Consider the following 18988-nt stretch of genomic DNA (forward strand, 5'->3'; position numbering starts at 1 on the left):
CAGAAAGTAATATGATGTATCATTCAACACATGATTAAAGATTTACACCCTACACTAAGGGAAGACTGTACCATAGTAGAAAATCAGTAAATAACTTGCATTCAAAAAATCAAGCCTATACTTTCATTTGCCAACTTACAGTTCTAGAAAGTACACTTTTTCTGTCTGGTGTACCTCACGTTGCAGTCCTGGGCACTTATTTTTAATAGCTTTAAGAGAAGACGTTACCAAGTCTCCTCTCATATCTCATGTTTAATGTGGATGTGTGAAAGTGGTTCTAATAATGGCTGGTTTTATTTTCATTTTCTGTAAGTTTTAACCAGGCTCATATAGCACAGTATAATCCTTAATAACAAAAAATGCAGCCTTACTAATCACTGCCAGAGCTACTCATATAGCACAATATAATCCTTAATAACAAAAAATGCAGCCTTAATAATCAGTGCCAGCGCTGCTCATATAACAAAAATGCAGCCTTACTAATCACTGCCAGAGCTGCTCGTATACCACAGTGTAATTCTTAATAACAAAAAAATACAGCCTTACTAATCACTGCCAGATCTACTCATATAGCACAGTAACTAATGTCTTTCAGCTTTTCCCAGTTAGGGGTTGCCACAGCGGAACTCTGGTCCGTTAATGATTGGCAGTGGATTTTTAAGATGCCGAGTTGCTAGCTTGACACCCAACCTTCAAAGAAGGCACACCCATTCACGCATGCACCTACCTGCATGTCTTTATAAGTCACTCAACCACAGGGAGGACATGCAGACTCCATATAGAAGGTGCTCCAGCCAAGACTCGAACAGGAGAACCTCTTGCTGTGAGGCAACAATGCTAGCCACTGCACCACTGCCGCCCTCTGCTCCTGTATCACAGTATAATCCTTAAAAACAAAAAACGCAGCCTTACTAATTAGTGCCAGAGCTACTTGCCTCTTGTTGGCAGGAATGGCAATCAAATTTAAGAGTTACAAAAGTGTGATCATTTGGGCATTGCAATAAATAACCAGCTTATTTCCTGCACTGACCCACATGACATACTTATATTTACCTAATATAACATTTTTTTCATATTCTGTTAAAATCTCACATTATTGTTTTTGTTGTCCTAATTACCAAACGTGATCACTTTTTTTCTGCTGTATCTTTCTTGAATCCTGATGGGATGGGGGTTGACATAATAGTTGAAGTGTATAACTTACAGACAGAAAGTACAGGGTTTGATTCTCACCTTTGAGGGAAACTGGCTAGCCTTGAGATGGCCTACAAGGGCAGTCAGTCTGGTACTCACCCGTAAATTAAGATGCATATTCATACTACTTTACATTTCTATTCTAATTTACCTTAATATTTTGTTTTTATTTACTTAATAAGAATCATTCTTCTTTATCATTTCCATGTTTTGTATTATTTCATGAAGTGCATTTTGCTTTTTTTAGTTTACTATGATAATTTTCCTGCTTCACATACCTCAAGGTTTTGAAGTGCTGGAATTGTGTAACACAGTCAAATCTCAAGTCTATAGAGACTCAGAGGCATTTCTCAGTTTTTTCAATAATTTATTAAGTCCATTTTTCAATGCATTATTAATTTTCAGTAAACAGATCTTTGTATATATTTGCAAAAAACGTGTGTAAAGACTGACATACATGCACTAACACCAGTATATCTACTGGAGTATTTTGGTGAAGCTTCATATTTACAGAAATGGTTACTGGAAGCACCTTTGCAGTTGTTAAATTATTTACAATAATAACACAATAATACTTTCTTGCAGCTTGGGAATAACTACTTATTGGTAGATGCTCAGAGCAATGCACTCGACAGAAATAAAACTTCCAGAGCCCAGTTTAATATTTTAGCACACGCTCTAATTGGTTTCTGTAGATCATTGTGTGTTTTGTTCCTAGTCAGCGGCTGTAGCTAGATAAAACGTGCATATAAGTACTGAGCCAGTGCAAGATCAGTGCCATTTTGTACAGTCAGCCAAGGTGAATGCAGGCACGAATGGAGATGCACATGCAAGTGTGTTTGAAGTTAGTGAGTGAATCAGCTTAAATACATCTTCCAGTTACAGTTCCTGATGTATTTATGTACAATAAATATCTTGAACTTATACATCACTTTATCATCTCTTTTGAATGCATGACACAAGTGACATGGTGTCAGAATTGGGATCTGAAGTTGAAGCAAACAGAAGCCATGAGGCATGCAGTTAAAAGTAAAGGAATATACAGGAGTGAACTCACAAAGAGGTCAGTGCGGTTATTCAAAGGTAATTAAATTTGTTTAAATGATTTTTCAGTTGCCAAATGTGTGGCGAAGCATTCCAAACTTTTGAAATAATTACAGAGATAAAATGTATGAAATTGCAATATGCTGATAAAAGTATTCAAAATAAATACAAAAGTATTCAAAACAATTTCCAAAATGTTTAAAATGTACAAAAAGGGTAAAAGCAACCACATGTCTTCACAATGTACTACTTTTTCACATTAACTAAAGCTATTCGAAGTATCCAAAGTTTCTGGTGAGAATTGTTGAGTGTTTGAGCAAGAATATGATATTTTCATACAGACTGCATTTTCTGATAAAGATGCACATACAAAGGCATTCATACTTCTTAATTTAACTGGCCAGGAAGCCGCTGAGAGGGAATGCTCATTTGTGTATGCACTTGCCGTGTATGCAGGGGAGGAGGTGAACTGCCATATTGTGATACAGGCTGAAGCGCAGAAAGTTACTGAGTGCTTAAAACGTAAATTTAGAGAAACGTGTAACCCTCAAACGAATATTAGAATGGAAAAGCACATGTTTTACACAAGAAATCAAAAGCCTGGTGAAACTATAGCAGCATATATTACTGCCTTGAGAAATAAAGCAAAAACATGCAGATTTGTTAATTTGCGAGATGAGCTGATCAAGGACAGACTTGTGTGTGGTGTTAATAATGATGCAGTGCGAAAGATTTTGCTTTGAGACAGTGATTTAACATTGAGCAAAGCCATAGAGATTACAGAGAAGCACACAAACATGCTTTTGAATGAGAAAAGCTTGCATGCAGTATCTCATGCAATGTCTACCAGTGCGAATGTTGATAGTGTACAGCAGAAAGCTAAGATAAAAAAGAGACATAAGTCGAAGGGTGTGGCAGCACCCAATTTCAACCACAAACTGAATGGGGCCACAGCACCTAATCTTATTGTCGGTTCTCTTAATTGTGGAGGCAGCCATGAACCTAAATGAGAGAAGTGCTTAGCTTTTGGTCAGCAGTGTCACAAATGTAAGAAGTGGAATCGTTTCAAAAGGCTTTGCAAGTCAAAGGTGGCACAATCGTTTAATAAAAGAGAGCATCCAAAGAAACAAATAGATCAGATAGAGAGCTGTGAGCAAACTTTCTATGTTGATGGTGTCTCTATGATCAATAAAACAGCTAAGAGGACATTATCAGTTGGCAGCAAAGGGTGAAATATTTTGTACTGTTTGGATTAATGGAAAACCTGCAGAGCTTAAAATAGACACTGGATCCAAATGCAATGTTATATCAGCACAAATGTTTGCTAAAGTAAGAGTTGGTGAAAAGCTTGATTTAGCAAAGTGTGCAAAGCTACTTGCTTTTAGTGATGAAGAGATTCAGAGTGATGATGCAGTAGTCACATGTCATTCCCTCGGAACAGCGATGACTTGCAGTTTTACGTAGTCAAAAGACACATGCAATCATTGTTAGGCCTCAAAAATAGTTTGAAAATGGGACTGATTTCAGTTAATAAGGAGGTCCATCATATAAGTCTGAACAACCACGATAGTTTTACACAGAATTTTTTAGTGACTATGCTGATATTTTCAAAGACGAGCTTAGCAAACTACTAGTAACATATTCCATGAAGTTAAACTATGAAACCCAATTGTCAGACCAGCAAGAAAGGTTCTGGTAGTAATGCAAAGTAAAGTAAAAACAGCACTAGACAAAATGGTGAGTTTGGTTGTGACAGCTCCAGAAAAAGAACCAACTGAATGGGTATCCTCCATGGTCCTGGCTCATAAGAAAAGCTCAGATGATATTCAAATATGTATTGATCTGAGAGTTTTAAGCAAAATGCTTAAACGTCCTCATCATCTGAAGTGCACAGTAGAAGAAGGAGCAGCTCTTATGCCAAATGCCACTCTTTTTTTCAGTCTTAGATGCAAAAAGTTCATTTTGGCAAATTTTGCTGGATCACAAATGTTCATTGTTAACCACTTTCAGTACACCATTTGGAAGGTACAGATTCTTGAGAATGCCATTTGGGATAAATTTGGCCAGTGAAGTCTTTCAGCGTGTGACGGAGCAAATTTTTTCAGGTTATCCATGTGGTATCATAGCAAACAACATTATTGTAGGAGGCAGCAGGTACATTGAACATGATAGAAATTTCAAGAAAGTTCTAGACGGTGTACGTGAAGTCAATCTTAAACTGAATCCCCAGAAATATAAATTCAAGCAGGGAGAAGTTACTTATGTTAGTCATTTGTTTACTAGTTCTGACTTACAACCAGATCCGTCCAAGCAAACAGCAATCCTTGAGATGCCAAGTCCAGACAATGTCACTTCTTTACAAAGTTTGCTAGGTATGGTAAACTATTTAGGAAAGTTCACCCTAGACTTGAGTGAGCTTTCAGCACTGTTACATGAGCTGACATGCAAAAATGTAACCTGGTCCTGGTTAGAACAACATCAAAGAGCATTTGACGTTTTGAAACAGAAAATTGTCAGACCACCCACATTGAGATACTATGATGTTCACAAACCAGTAACTCTTTCATGCGATGCTTCAAAGTATGGTCTTGGTGCAGCGTGTCTTCAAGAAGGCATACCAGTAGCATATGCATCCAGAACTTTATCCCAAACTGAGATGCAATATGTGCAAATTGAAAAAGGGCTTTTGGCAGTAGTGTTCTCATGTTCAAAGTTCAGTAGTTATATTTATGGCAAACCTGTTCAGATAGAGACTGATCACCAACCTCTAATGACAGTTTTAAAAAAGCCAGTACATTCAGCCCCAGCACGCCTGCAACGCATGATATTAAAATTGCAAAAGTACAATTTCAATATTGTTTATACAAAAGGCAAATATTTATACTTTACAGGTGCTTTGTCAAGAGCACCCAGACAAACAACAGGACAGCATGACAATGAGAAAGCAGACCTTGAAGTCATGGAAGTCAAAAAGGTTTCCTCATTACATGCTGATGAACTCAAAAATCACTCAGCTTCAGACCCGTTCTCCAGAAGCTGAAACATGTTATCAGTCAAGGATGGCCAGCATGACAAACCCGTCTACCACTTGACTTACAGAGATATTTCCCTACAGAGAAGCACTCATGATGGCAGATGGAATCAATATGAAATGTCCTAACATGATAATTCCTTCACATTTACAACAGCATTATATCCAGATTTTGCAGTGTGGACACCCTGGTACTGATTCAACCAAAAGAAGGACAAGAGGCATAGTGTTTTGGTCTTCTTAACGGTACCACTTACACTAATCCTGTTGACTTATCCAACCTGCTAGCAGATAGGTTCAGTGCAAACTTCACCCCCCTGTCCCCCCAAAGGCCCATTTGACATCCCAGATACTTGTCCTGCACTTCACTTCTCCATAGATCAAGTGTTAAATGCCCTATCCAATGCAAAGAACACAGCTTCTGTGGGACCTGATAGCATCCCAGGCTGTATTCTGCACCATCTCCAGCAAGAACTACCTTTGCCATTGAGCACCCTATTCAACCACAGCATAAGCACAGACTTCATTATAGCAGAGTGGAGAACTACCATTGTCATCCTTTTGCACAAAAGTGGTGCCACTACTGACCCTGGAAACTATCACCCCATTATTTTGAAAAGTCAGATCTGTAAAGCCATGGATCATATTATCATGGACCTCATAAACAAGGACATAGGCAATCTTCAAGCACTAGACCACACCCAGATCGCATTCATCAAGGGCAGATCTTGCCTGTTGAACCTGGTTGACTTCTTTGAAACTGTCACCAAGGCCCGGGATGAGGGAAAGTCAGTACATACAGATTACCTTGACTTAGCCAAAGCCTTTAACACAATTCCCCACTCAGGCATCATCAAAAAGCTAACACAACTTGCCATAAATCCCTCTCTCATCAGGTGGGTGGTCAACTGGCTCACCAATAGGACCCACAAGGTCAAAATAGGTGCCTCCATCTCTGACAGCAGACCTGTCATTAGTGATGTTCCCCAGGGATCTGTTCTGGGACCCTATTGTTTCACATCTACTTCTCAGAGGTCCAGGTAAAGATAAAAGACCTGCGGCTGACCAAGTTTGCGGACGACTGTAAGTTGGGTGCTGTCATTGACTCCTCAAATGATGTCAACATACTACAAGAGGGTCTCACAGCAACAAATAACTAGTGCCAAAGTCATGGTCTTAAGTTAAACACAAAAAATGCGTTATCATACCATTCAGCAAAAACATGGCTCCTACTGATTACCACATCAATGGCAAACCCCTAAGCACACAAACTGTAGTGAGAGACCTGGGTGCACAGGCTGTCAACAATCTCACATTTGACTATCATGTAGCGGCAGTGGTCAGAAAAGTCTTTTACTTGGTTCATCTCATAAGTAAAGGGATTGCATGCAGAAAAAAGGAGGTTATTACCTCTCTATACTCCTCTCGCATTAGGCCAATAATTGAGTACAACACCCCATTTGGTATGTACCTCTCCAAACACCTGCACCAACTGAAAAGGCCACATAAATACCTCACAAAGAAAATCCATGGCCTCCAACTCCTGTCCTATGTGGAAAGGAATCAAACCACTATCACTCTGCTCAGTATCGTACAGATTGCTTAGAGGTGATTTGTGTCTCACCATAAGGCAATTTTGGACCCTGCCTTACTAGAGATGCTCCATATCTGTAAGTCTAACTCCTCACTCATTACCTGCTTGAAAGGCCTAAATATAATATGCAACATTAACAAAACCTGCTGGAGAGACAGGTTTGTCTCCCAGAGGCTGCCCCATCTCTAGAATAGACTTCTCATATATGTCAAACAGAATACGTCGCTGACCCTCTTCAAGTGCAAGCTTAATGAGTGGATGGGAAACCACAAACTTGTCCCAGGGGTTCCACCTGTGTCCCTGACTGACAGGGTGACAGGTGCTGATTGAGGTTTCTTTTTTGGAGATAAACTCTTGGCTAGGCTTATAAGTACCCCAGGGCCATTAGCCTAGTAACCTCCTATGACCTATGATCCTAGGATCTATGTCAAAAGATACAGAGAAGGAATCTCTAGCCTGTTCTATTTGCAATAGTACTAAATCGCACCAACAAAAAGAACCACTTCAGCTAAACCAGATTCCTAAACTACCATGGTCGATAGTTGCTACTGATATTTTTGAATGGAATGGTCAACATTACTTAATGTTAGTAGACTCTTACTCGAACTAGTTTGAAATTGACCTTCTTCCTAATCTAATGTCCAGCACTGTCATTACAAAATTGAAGAGACATTTTTCTTTTCACGATAGTACACACAAAGTTGTATTTGACAATGGTACACAGTTTACAAGTTAGCAGTTCATGAAATTTGCTGCATCCTGTGACTTTGTTACTAGTCTTTTGGATAAACTCCATTATATGTCTCTCTGTGATTTTACCTAGAATAGTGGACAAGCTGATGGGTCTAAAAGTATATGGCTTTCATGTGACCCCCCCCCCCCAATTTGTGAAATGGTAGCACTGCAGTCTGTTACAATTGGCCAGGGGCATACCCACATTTTGTTTAATATAACCAGTAGGTATTTAGACAGATTTAACTTGCTTCTGTGTACGAAACCACAGGATAAGATGACTGGTTCAATGGAACTTATGTTTTTAATTTTAGTTGTGGCAGCAGTAATCATGTCTGTAGTTACAGAAGAGACCCGTGCTGCAGCCAAAGTAAACACAGGAAGTGCTGTATCATGTGACCTGATAATGTGATCTGGCAGAGGCTAGAAAGATGGACGCTACGTACTATTTCCCCAGAAGTGTCCCTGATAGTGTCAACAGTTAGGCAAAATAATAAACAGTTTATCCTTCTTCATAACTTTCTAAACAACATGGTAAAGAGTAAAAAGTGATTAAAATGAAAAAAAAAAAGGAAATGCAGATTTTAGACTAGCAGACAGGAAAACTGTAAGATAAATCATGCTGGTGCTAGCAGACAACAGAATTAATGTGAGCATGGAGCTTTTGTACAGATTTCTTGCATTGGCCGGGAATCGAACCCAGGTCATCTGCTTGGAAGGCAGCTATGCTCACCACTATACCACCAATACTATAATTTATTAGGGTACTAAATAACTTTTATTAGGGTACTAAATAATACAGCAACATCTGGAGTGTGGGGCTGGCATGTAATGTTTATTAGGGTAATAAATAATACAGCAACATCTGAGGTTTGGGGCTGGCATAATTATTAATGTGTTTACCTCATGGACACAAGGTGCAGGGTATGATTCTCACCTTTGAGAAAAATTGTCTAGGTTTAAAATGGCTCATAAAGGAAGGCTAGCCTAGTGTGAACCTAAGAACCTATTTGGTCCGATTATGAAATGACCCACAGTTGAGCCTTGTCCTGCTTTGCTTTAAAACCTGATACATGCAAACTTGCACCGACCTCTGCTTAAGAATGTGTTTACAGTCATCTGGCCGAAACAGTGATTACGTGTAATAATACTTATTCAGAAGTCCTCGTTAGTATGGAAAGGCAAAGTTTGTTCATAAATACAGAAACAAACCTGTGTTGCTTTGTAATTTGCCTACTGATGAAACAGCAGGTTTGCAGGCTCCCAGACAGTGCTAGTTTGTGTATATTCTGAAATGTTAGAGGCTGCATGCAAAGTCTATGCTTTCCATATCCACTTTCAGATGTCTGCCAACTTGGAGTTTTGTGATTGGTCAAACATGCCCATAAAGAAGACAAGCCCTAGGAGTACTGACAGAGAACTAAAAACACATTATAGTTTAGTAATTGAGATCAGCTGTTTTGTGGCCATTCGGTGATAGAAGGAGCTCCTTAGCTCTCAGCACTGAGTTGCTTGTATTATTCAGGACTGGTCATTAGACCATAAGGTCATTAGGCCATTAGGTCAGTACACTATAAGAAAAAAATAAAGAAAAACAGAAAAAGATAACCCTTTTCCATATAGAATAAAGCACCCCTATGTTTTGACTCCCATTTTAATAATAATCAAACATCGTTCTTTCCCTGTAGCTGTAAATAATTGCTTTTGCATTAATTACTGTATTAATACTTACTATTATTGTATTAATACTTAGTTGCTGTTGTTTCTCTTAAGAGGTTTTTTTTTTTGGCTAGATAGCTGACTGGAGGATTTGTGCTGCAATAGGTTTAAAGTTTATACTTAAGTAAACATTACTACATTTTGTTTTTTATCTGAACCAAGTTTCAGGAGTGTGTTGTGAATGTGACAGTTGCAAGACCTTCTTCCTTGCCAAAGGATACTAGTGTACATTTTTGGCATTCAATTTTAGTCTATGATTTTGCCACCAGCTATTGACATAGGAAAGAACCTCTTGGAGGATTTTGGTTTTCTCTGGGAAGTTTATGATGTGGCACCAAATTTAGAGTCATCTGCAAACTTGGTCAGCAATAAACGCTTAACTGTAGCTTTGAAATCCAAGAAGTAAATGCCAAAGACGATTTGTCCAAGGACTAAACCTTGGGGTACACTGCTAGTGACAGGTCTTTTAGAGGAGACAGAGCAGCCCACCTTAATTTCCTGGGTTCTGTTTGTGAGCCAGTTTATTATTCAATGAGTTACATACCAATTAAAATTTAGCTGGAATAGTTTACAACAATGAATGTGAGATGGTGTTGAAACAACACTGAATGCGAGATGGTGTTGAAACAACACTGAATGTGAGATGGTGTTGAAACAACACTGAATGTGAGATGGTGTTGAATGCCTTTGTGAGGTCTCGATACGCAGTGTGTACTGATTTACTCTCATTCATTTCTTCAGTAACTTTTTGAAGATGTCAGCAAGATTAAGTTGGCAGGATCTGTCCTAAACAAACCCCAAATGTTTTGAGTCAAGAGTTTGTATGTTATGTATGCATTATTTATAAATTGCAAAATGATCCTTCCCATAGCCTTACAGACGATGCTGGTCAGTCTTACAGGTCGATAATTTCCTGGGCCCATTTATGCCTCACCTTTGTGGAAGGGCATGACAGTTAATTGTCCCCCATCTATCTAGCACAAAGCCTGTTTGGAGGCTGATAGTGAATAGCCTCTGTAGGGGGACTGACAGGTCCTGTTTTAGGCTGACTAGTAAGTAGCCCAGTGTGTTATCCAGCCCCATAGAAGCAGTGCTCTTGGTCTTGAATAGTACCTTGAAGACACTTTTTTCAGCAGTTATTGTGTCATGATAGCGGGTCTTTAATGCTTGTGACATACTCTTGCATCACAGATAATAATAAGCCATGTTTACTTTGTGTTTTCCTTTCTTATTTCATGCCTTCAATGCTCTTTGAGATTTTTTGTTAGCATCAGATCTCTGTGGGGTATCATAGAGCACCATAAAAGAAATCAGATGGGCACGCAGTTATTTCCTGCATATAACCATGCCCCTCTAATGGCCACAGTGCTATACTGTAGTCACGCACATCTAGAGAAGTATTTATTTATTATTTATTTATTTAACGATAGGTAGGTTGCTGGTCCTTAGATCCTTTTCAGCCAGTAGTAAAAGTACAAAACAGAACAGTGGAACAAAAGGCAACATATTCAAGAACTAAGATAATAAACAAATGTCAATTAATACAAGTTAGAAATATATACCAATTAAAACAAGCTACAAAATATATATATCAATATGTAGATATTCACATTCTCAAAATATGGTACCTGAGATGACAATTGCAGGACAGACTATACAAATAGAACATGAAACTAGTCTGGAGTGTGTGACTGTGTGACTGCTGGAAAAGGCCTAGCCAGAGGCCTGACAACTGACTATAATGTTATTCCATGTGTGTTTTATGAATTCCTGCAGTAACAATTCTTCTAATAAACATCAGTCAGCTGCACATTAAAATAAAAACTGTAATGTAGCTCAGACGTGAATGACTTCTTAATAAATAAAACAGTAACCAATAATCTGATTACACACAAGTGAAACCTGCTGTTGATCTGTCAGAAGGTACCCAGTTGTAATTATACTACCTAGACCAAGTGATAATGTGATACAAAAAACTCCACATAAATGACTTGATTAAGGAGACGATGATCATTATAATAATCACTGAAAATGATGGTTTGCATATTTCAGGAGTAACTTAACATAAATTAAACTATGTAAACTGAATGTTTCATGTTTGTGATTCGTGCAGGCAGCTTACATACTCAAGCAGCTTTGTGTATAAAAAGTTTGGCTACACTTGGTGCCACCAGACCACTTTCACATTAATCCTGTAATGTAACTGTTCAAGCCTGCTTAAATATCCTGCTGTTTGATGTCAGATCTGGAACTCTAAGCATATTGAATGCATAAAATGATCAGAATATTTAGGCCTGGCAAGCTTAGCAGCTCTTGAAAGCTGTTGAACAGCCATAGACATGGAAACAAACACACAATCCAGTTTTACTGCTGTTAAAGATGCTGCTGATGTGAGATGAGACCCATTGTAAATATGAGGCTACATTCCAACAATTGTAGCTGCCAGTAGCATCTCAAAAAGTCTTTAGATATTAACTGCCTCTGTATTTCTGTGTTTGAGGGATGTCAGTTATTCCCCCAGATATTCCAGGACCACATGGGCCACATACCTCCATTCAGTAAATCTAGGTTCACCATTACTAGAAAGGCAAAGAGCTGGTTACCACAGCTGAAGTCCACAGTCTCCACAGTGCCACCATGCAGTCAACAGTTTTCTATTCTTTAATTTAATACATTCAGACTTTCTTGTGGCCTCAATGTGCTCCACACCAAAATGGAATAAGTGCAAACAAACAAGCAGTGTGATGCATGGATTCACAAGTGGAGCACGAGCAGGAATACCTGAAAGTCTAATGAAAACAGGTGGGGCAACTCTAGCCATTACATGTGCTCCTTTTCCTCTGAGTGTCTTAGAAAGACTGCTGCAGGCTGCTGTCATTTTATTTACGACAAATATTTCTTTCTTTTTTGTAATCCTAAGCCCCTACTGCTTCTTCTTATTTGGCTTTACAATGTTGACTAGAGAAAAGGCACAGAGTTATTTGTGTAGGTCTCTTATTTCAGCAGGGATTAGACACCTTAGCTTGCAATTGGCTGCCCTGTGATGCACTCCTGAACAACAAACACAAACCGTTGTTAGAATACCAGATGGGGATGTTCAGATATAAGATGACAAACTCAGACTCTCAGAATAAGCATTGCAGATTTGAATGGAGGAGGTATTACAAGGAGAAAGAACCATCCAAAATGCTGAAACCCACTAGACAGAGTCTCAAAATGCAGAGGCCGAATGGCCGAAAGATCAGACGTATATATACTAAGTTTGAGATGCCATTTCTCAGAATATTCCCTTTTGTCTGAGGTATGGCAGTTTTGGAGTTGGTATATATAAGTTTGGGCGATGTTGGAGGCTTGCCCCACACATGGAGGAGTGCAGGGGGGACTTGTCCTTCCCCTGCAAAAAGAAGTTTAAAAGAGAAGTGATTTTCAAGATTTGATCTTCTCTGTTTTTTTTTTGGCTTTTTGGCATTTAGAATTTTGAGTGTCATCATTTCAATAGGCAGCCACAAGGAGAACAGGGCAGTACTGTAAACTGTGTGTAAAACCTGTAGCATTTTACATCCATGCAGTAAAACCATAAAATATTTAAAAAAAATGTCTCTTCTTCTTCTTCTTTCGGCTTTTCCCAATTAGGGGTCGCCACAGCGGATCACCTGCCCGCTTGGTTGGCAGTGGAGTTTTACAGTGTCGAGTTGCCAGCCCAGCGCCCAACCTTCCACAGAAGGCACACACACACAACACACACACACACACACACACACACACACACACACACACACACACACACACACACACACACACACACTCACACCTAGGGCCAATTTAGAGTGTCCAATCCACCTACAGCATGTCTTTGGGATGTGGGAGGAAACTGGAGCACCCGGAGGAAACCCACGCGACCACAGGGGAGGACATACAGACTCCACACAGAAGACACCCCAGCCGAGCATCGAACCGGAGAACCTCTTGCTGTGAGGCAAAAAATGTCTCTCATACACACAAATGTGTGCATCAACAGACATGCACACATTTACACACACATCCACATGTGAGCACATATGGATACACATCCACACATATGCACACATGCATGTAAATATGCACCATGTGCACACACACACACACACACACACACACACACACACACACACACACACACACACACACACACACACACAAGGGCACATTGCTTGTATTCCTAGTAGGTGTCAGATTTATCATTCACGTGCCATTTCTGGTTGTATGACTTGTTATCACAGACTTCTTTTACATTTAGAACCTGGTAGCTGACATTGCAGTTTACTTTCAGCATGCTCCTGGCTGTTTATTAAGGAAGAACCATTAATTATAGTACTACCAAGGCTAAAAGAAATAGGTGTGAGCCTTCCACATGATTTATTGAAGCTACAGTGGAGAGGGTGGATTTTTGTTTGCATATATACTCTTCGAGTAGCTGTTGTGACTTTTCATGTGAGCCATTGTTTGTCAAATCAATTATGTATGCAATACACTGGAAACATCTGCACTGTGACTCTAGCAACCAGCCACACCAAAATACAGACACAAACCCAAACATACAAACAGCGCTACCAACACATAATGATTCTTGAAGTTTTAAATGTGAGGATTATTTTCTCTTGTATAAATTCGCTTGCAATCCATGACTTCAAAGCAGAAAAAATAGCAGAAGCTAGTTGTATGGTATAATGCCCTTAAATGTGAACTATAATGCCCTTAAATGTGAACTATAATGCCCTTAAATGTGAAGTGCTGAAATTGTTATGAGTTAGATTCTGCTATTGAAAACCGCAGTTTCTCCTTGTAGAGCTGACTTACGCCGTTGGAGTTTATATCTTACGCCGTGGGAGTTTATATCTCACTCTTCATTTCTTCATTTCTTTGTTCATTCGATGCTTGAAATTTGGTAATCTGGTAAGTGGACTGGTCAACTGACCCTTTTCAGCCATGATCTGGACTTCAGAAGAGCAAAGTACATAAAAATTACAAGTGACAATACGTACTATATCATACAATAACAAAAAATGTATATCAAAAGGAAGTACACATAGAAAAAGGGAGAGAACGAATTATTTATTTATTTATTTTACATTTGTTTACTGGGAGAGTCCAACTGGGTGAGAATCCCATTTTCAGCGGAGGCCTGGGGAGAAAAGCTCCACAGAGATTAATACAGGAAATACAATTTACAAAGCTTCATTGAGATTTGTACAGTAAAAAACATTCACAAATTAATAGAGTACAGTACAGATACAGAAAGATAGATAAAACAATGAACATAAAATAAATATTCATTGTGTAACCAAAGACAAAATGGTTGTAGAACAATTATACAGCTGTAAGGTTACATTCAACAATTGTTAATGCATTGATCACACATATATGAGAAGAACATAGGTGGTAGCTAATGGAAGATTTCTTAGGAGATACAAGTGCGGTATTAATCTTGTAAGGGAGGCTACCCAGGGTTGGAACAGTTACATAACCAAGAATTGTTTAAATGGGACCAGAAGAGTTTTCTCAAAGTATTTATGTTTTCTGTGGACCTAATATCTACTGGGATGGAATTCCATATGTTTGCAACAGAAGTGGAATATAAAGAATCCCCAGAGTTATTGTTGCTTTTGGTTATGTCAACCAGGGCTTTGTTGATGGATCTTAAAAGGTGCCTTTTAGAATAGATGGGCCCTGAAGTGTAGGTACTCTGTTAGGATAATACAGGATTTGGTGGGCTATAGTAATCTGGTTATATGTGAGAAGACTGGGTAATTCTAGCTAGGACAGCTGCTTGATAGCTAGACAGTGATGTGTCCTAATGGGTGAGTCAGTAGCAAACTTAGCTATTTTATTGTAGCAAGTGTTTAGTTTGTTTAAATCTGCTTTGTTTAGGTTGATGAATATGGAGGAGGCATAGACAACACAGGATAATAGGTGTATTTTTGCAATGGCAACTTTACTATCACTGGTGAGGTAATTTTTACATCTGTATTGGGTTCCAAGTTTTTTTATGGAATGTTTTAATTGTCTGTGAAATGTGGATGTCAAATTTCATGTTGTTATGAATGATAAGTCTTAGTAGTTTAATGTGTTGAACAGGTGTGATTGGAGTGTTATTAGCTGAGAATATTGTGAAAGGGGGTAAGGGGTCTATGGTTCTAGTGGGATAGGATATCATTAACTTTGTTTTTTGGGGGGTTAAGTATTAGTTAAGAGTTAGCTAGACAGGTTTCAATAGCAGTAAAGGATTCTTGTGTTAATTCCTGGAGTTGAGGGAGTGCTGAGGCACAGCAGATTAAAGTGGAGTCATCAGAGTACTGGATTAAAGTGGCATGTTGGGTAGCTTTATGGAGGTGATTGGTGAATATGCTGAAGAGAAGAGGTCCAAGGATGGATCACTGGGGAACTCCCAGAGTGACTGGTAGGAGGGGAGAAAAGGTATTTAGCCATTTTACTGCTTGTTGGTAGTTAGATAGATTAGATAATCTTGAAACTCGGTAGGAGTGGAGTAGATTAGATTAAGATTAGAGAGAACATGTAGACGTTTGGGATCAGAGACAGTATTGAAGGCCTTGGAGAGATCTAGGAATACTGTGGATACTAGGTTACCATTATTTTGATGTTGATTTACTATGTTGGTAAAGTTAACAAGGGCTGTGGTAGTACTGTGGGTGGGGCGGAAACCATGTTGGGTGTGGACTAGGAGATTATCAGAGAGGAGGCAGTGCATTATTTGAGAGTCTATACATTTTTCAAGGATTTTAGATAAGGGGGATAAAATGACAATTGGATGATAGTTTGATAAATACACAGAGTTGCCTCCTTTCTGGAGAGGTATAATATATGAAATATTCCACAAATAAGAAACTTGCTGTTCTGATAAGGAGAGATTAAGAAGTATAGATACTGGGTAGGCGATGGCTATGGCTGCAGTTTTAAGGTATTGTGCAGTTAATTTATCAGTGGCCAGGGTTGTGGGTTTAAATCTATTCAGATATTTATATATAGTGCTAGTTGGAACAGGTTGCAATGAGAAGCAGTTTTGGTTTACCGGTACTGCTGATAGGTTTGGATATGAAGTGGAAGAATTATTATTGGTGAGGGAAAGGATGGATTTTGTGAAGTATTCATTCAACTGAGTGGCAATATTATTGGAGGAGGTGTTGATGTTAGGAGGTGGAATACTGGTATTACCTGGTTGTAAGATTGTATTAATGGCAGCCCAAGATTTTTGTGGATTAGTCTTGTGTTTGGATTGGATTTCTATATAGTGGTTCCTTTTATGCATCATAATTTGTTTTTTGACTTTATTTTAAAGCTCCTGATGTGCCTGCGTATTAGTCTGAGTTTTATTTTGTGGCCTTATGTCCCAGGCTTTGTCTAATTGCTTAAGAAGTAGATGGGTATCTCTAGTCAGCCAAGGGGCATAGTTGGATTTAGTTTTACAGTTCTGATAGGAGCTAGGTGATTTAGAATGTAAAGGAAACTGTTGCTGAAGTTTTCTACAACACTGTCACGGAGAGAAATGCTAGAAGTCTCCAGTTGCATTGATTAAGTATAAATATAAACTCTTTGGTTTTGAAATTCTTTGTATATTGGATTTGTCGGAGGTTAGGGGATTTTAATGGATTTAATTGGCATCTAATTACATTAGTGGGTAGGTGATCGCTGAGAGTGTCTGGGTGGGAGCCTGAGAGGTAGGATCTGTGTGGTCTGTTGGTGAGAATCCAATCTAGGATGGACTCCTTTTTTGATGTTTTATCTAATTGTATTCTGGTATTGATTAACTGAGTGAAGCCATGTAAATTAATGTGGTTAGAGGGGTGGAGTGAGTCACAAGAGGACCAGTCAATATTTACATCATCTAGTATGATTGTTTCTTGGGGGAAACTTTTGGGATGCCCAGACTAGAATGTATTGTAAAGTATTAATGTTGTTGCCTGGAGGCATGTATGTATTAATTAAATATAATTAGTTTTTAATTACTACTACTTCTTTTTCAAAACAAAATTACTCCCCACACCAAAACAAATCCCAAAGTTAAAATCTAAATTTCTGTATCCTCCCCCCAACCTAACTTTTTTCTCTCTATCCTGACATCACTACTCCTTTCTGGTGAAATACACCCCAACCCTGGTCCTAATAACCAACTCTCATCTTCCACTCCTCCACTCCATCTAATATCACTACTCCCCCCCCTTACGCCTCTATCACCCCCTCTCTTACTACTACCTCCCCATCTTTTTTCACTTCCCCACACAGAACCAGAAGACTAAAGTTCCTCTCCCTTAACATTTCGAGCATCTCCAACAAAGTGTCTGAACTCCACACACTCATACAACACTATAACCCCCACATCTTAACTCTCTCTGAAACTTGGCTTAAACCCTACATCCACAACTCAGAGATCTGCCCCCTGGTTTCAACATCTACAGACTGGATAGATCTACCAAAAGGGGAGGTGGTGTCGCTATTCTCTATTCTGACTTTCTCAATATCTTAACACTCACCATTACCTCTCCCTCCTTCCACCCTGCAGAGCTACTCATAGTAACCTGCCATCTCAACACCTACCAAAAACTAGCCATAGCCTCAATCTATATCCCACCAGGGAATAACATTACCATCCTTGAAGACATCTTATCTTGGTGTTTTCATCACATCCCCTTTGAAGCTATCATTCTTGGGGATGTAAATATCGACTGTAACTCAGTTCATTCTACGAGACCTTCTCATGGTCTCACTCTACATAGTTTTAGTCAACTTGCCTCCCCTCCCACCCGCCTTGGCAAAAACCACTCCAATTCTATCCTTGACTGGATTCGTGTAAATTCTCCAAATTGGTACCACCAGCCAGGTACACTACCTGACTCCATCAGTGACCACCTGTCTACCCACATTACTAGATGCTCACCCAACCTCACTAATACTCACCTCATAAAATACATCTGTAACCTAAGAAAATTCAAGAACATCTCCTTCTTCGGAATCCTCTCCAAAATTAACTGGTCCTGCCTATACTCTCTATCTTTAAATGATGCTGTCAGCTAGTTCAACCAGACATTCCTAAACATACTCAACTCTCTTGCCCCCATCAGGAAAATAAAAGTCAAAGCTAAACATGCCCCCTGGCTATCCAAAGAAACCTTCCACCTTATGCATAAAAGAGATGCCACTTGGAAACAATATCAGAAAAGCAAATCCCCTGCCCTCCTACAATCATACAGGGAACTTAGAAACCTTACAAAAAAAGAGTCAACCAGTACAAAAGAAACTTTCATTTCTCTGACCAATCTCTGCACACTTCTAACCCCCAGAAGTTCTGGCCAACCATAAAAGCTCTTCTCAAACCTGGCTCACTCACAACTCCAGACCCTTTTCCCAATCAATCAACCTCGGAAACAGCCGTCCATTTAAATCCCTACTTTATTGATACCATTTCTAAACTGGTACCCAACATCTCTAGTAACCTCAACCCCACCTCTAATTCCACTTCCAGTTCTACTACTTCCACTACCAAGCCCACACCTTTTTTACATCCCCAGTTTGACTCTACTAACCTCTCAGACCCCTTCATGCTCAAACCTGTCTCTGTTAGTTATATTAAAACTCTCCCCAGTAAACAAACCTTGTTCTCCCACCCCTGATAACCTACCTCC

The 18988-nt window shown here is 39.2% G+C and overlaps 1 non-coding gene across 1 annotated transcript; it reads right to left on the reverse strand.

Moving 5' to 3' along the window:
* Positions 1-8273: 8273 nt before the first annotated feature.
* On the reverse strand, positions 8274-8345 carry TRNAG-UCC. Its single transcript has one exon. It is a non-coding gene; the product is annotated as a tRNA-Gly (tRNA).
* Positions 8346-18988: the final 10643 nt, after the last annotated feature.

This window comes from Protopterus annectens, chromosome 6.part0 (genome assembly GCF_019279795.1).
Source record: "Protopterus annectens isolate FY-2018-M chromosome 6.part0, PAN1.0, whole genome shotgun sequence".
Taxonomy (NCBI): domain Eukaryota; kingdom Metazoa; phylum Chordata; order Ceratodontiformes; family Protopteridae; genus Protopterus; species Protopterus annectens.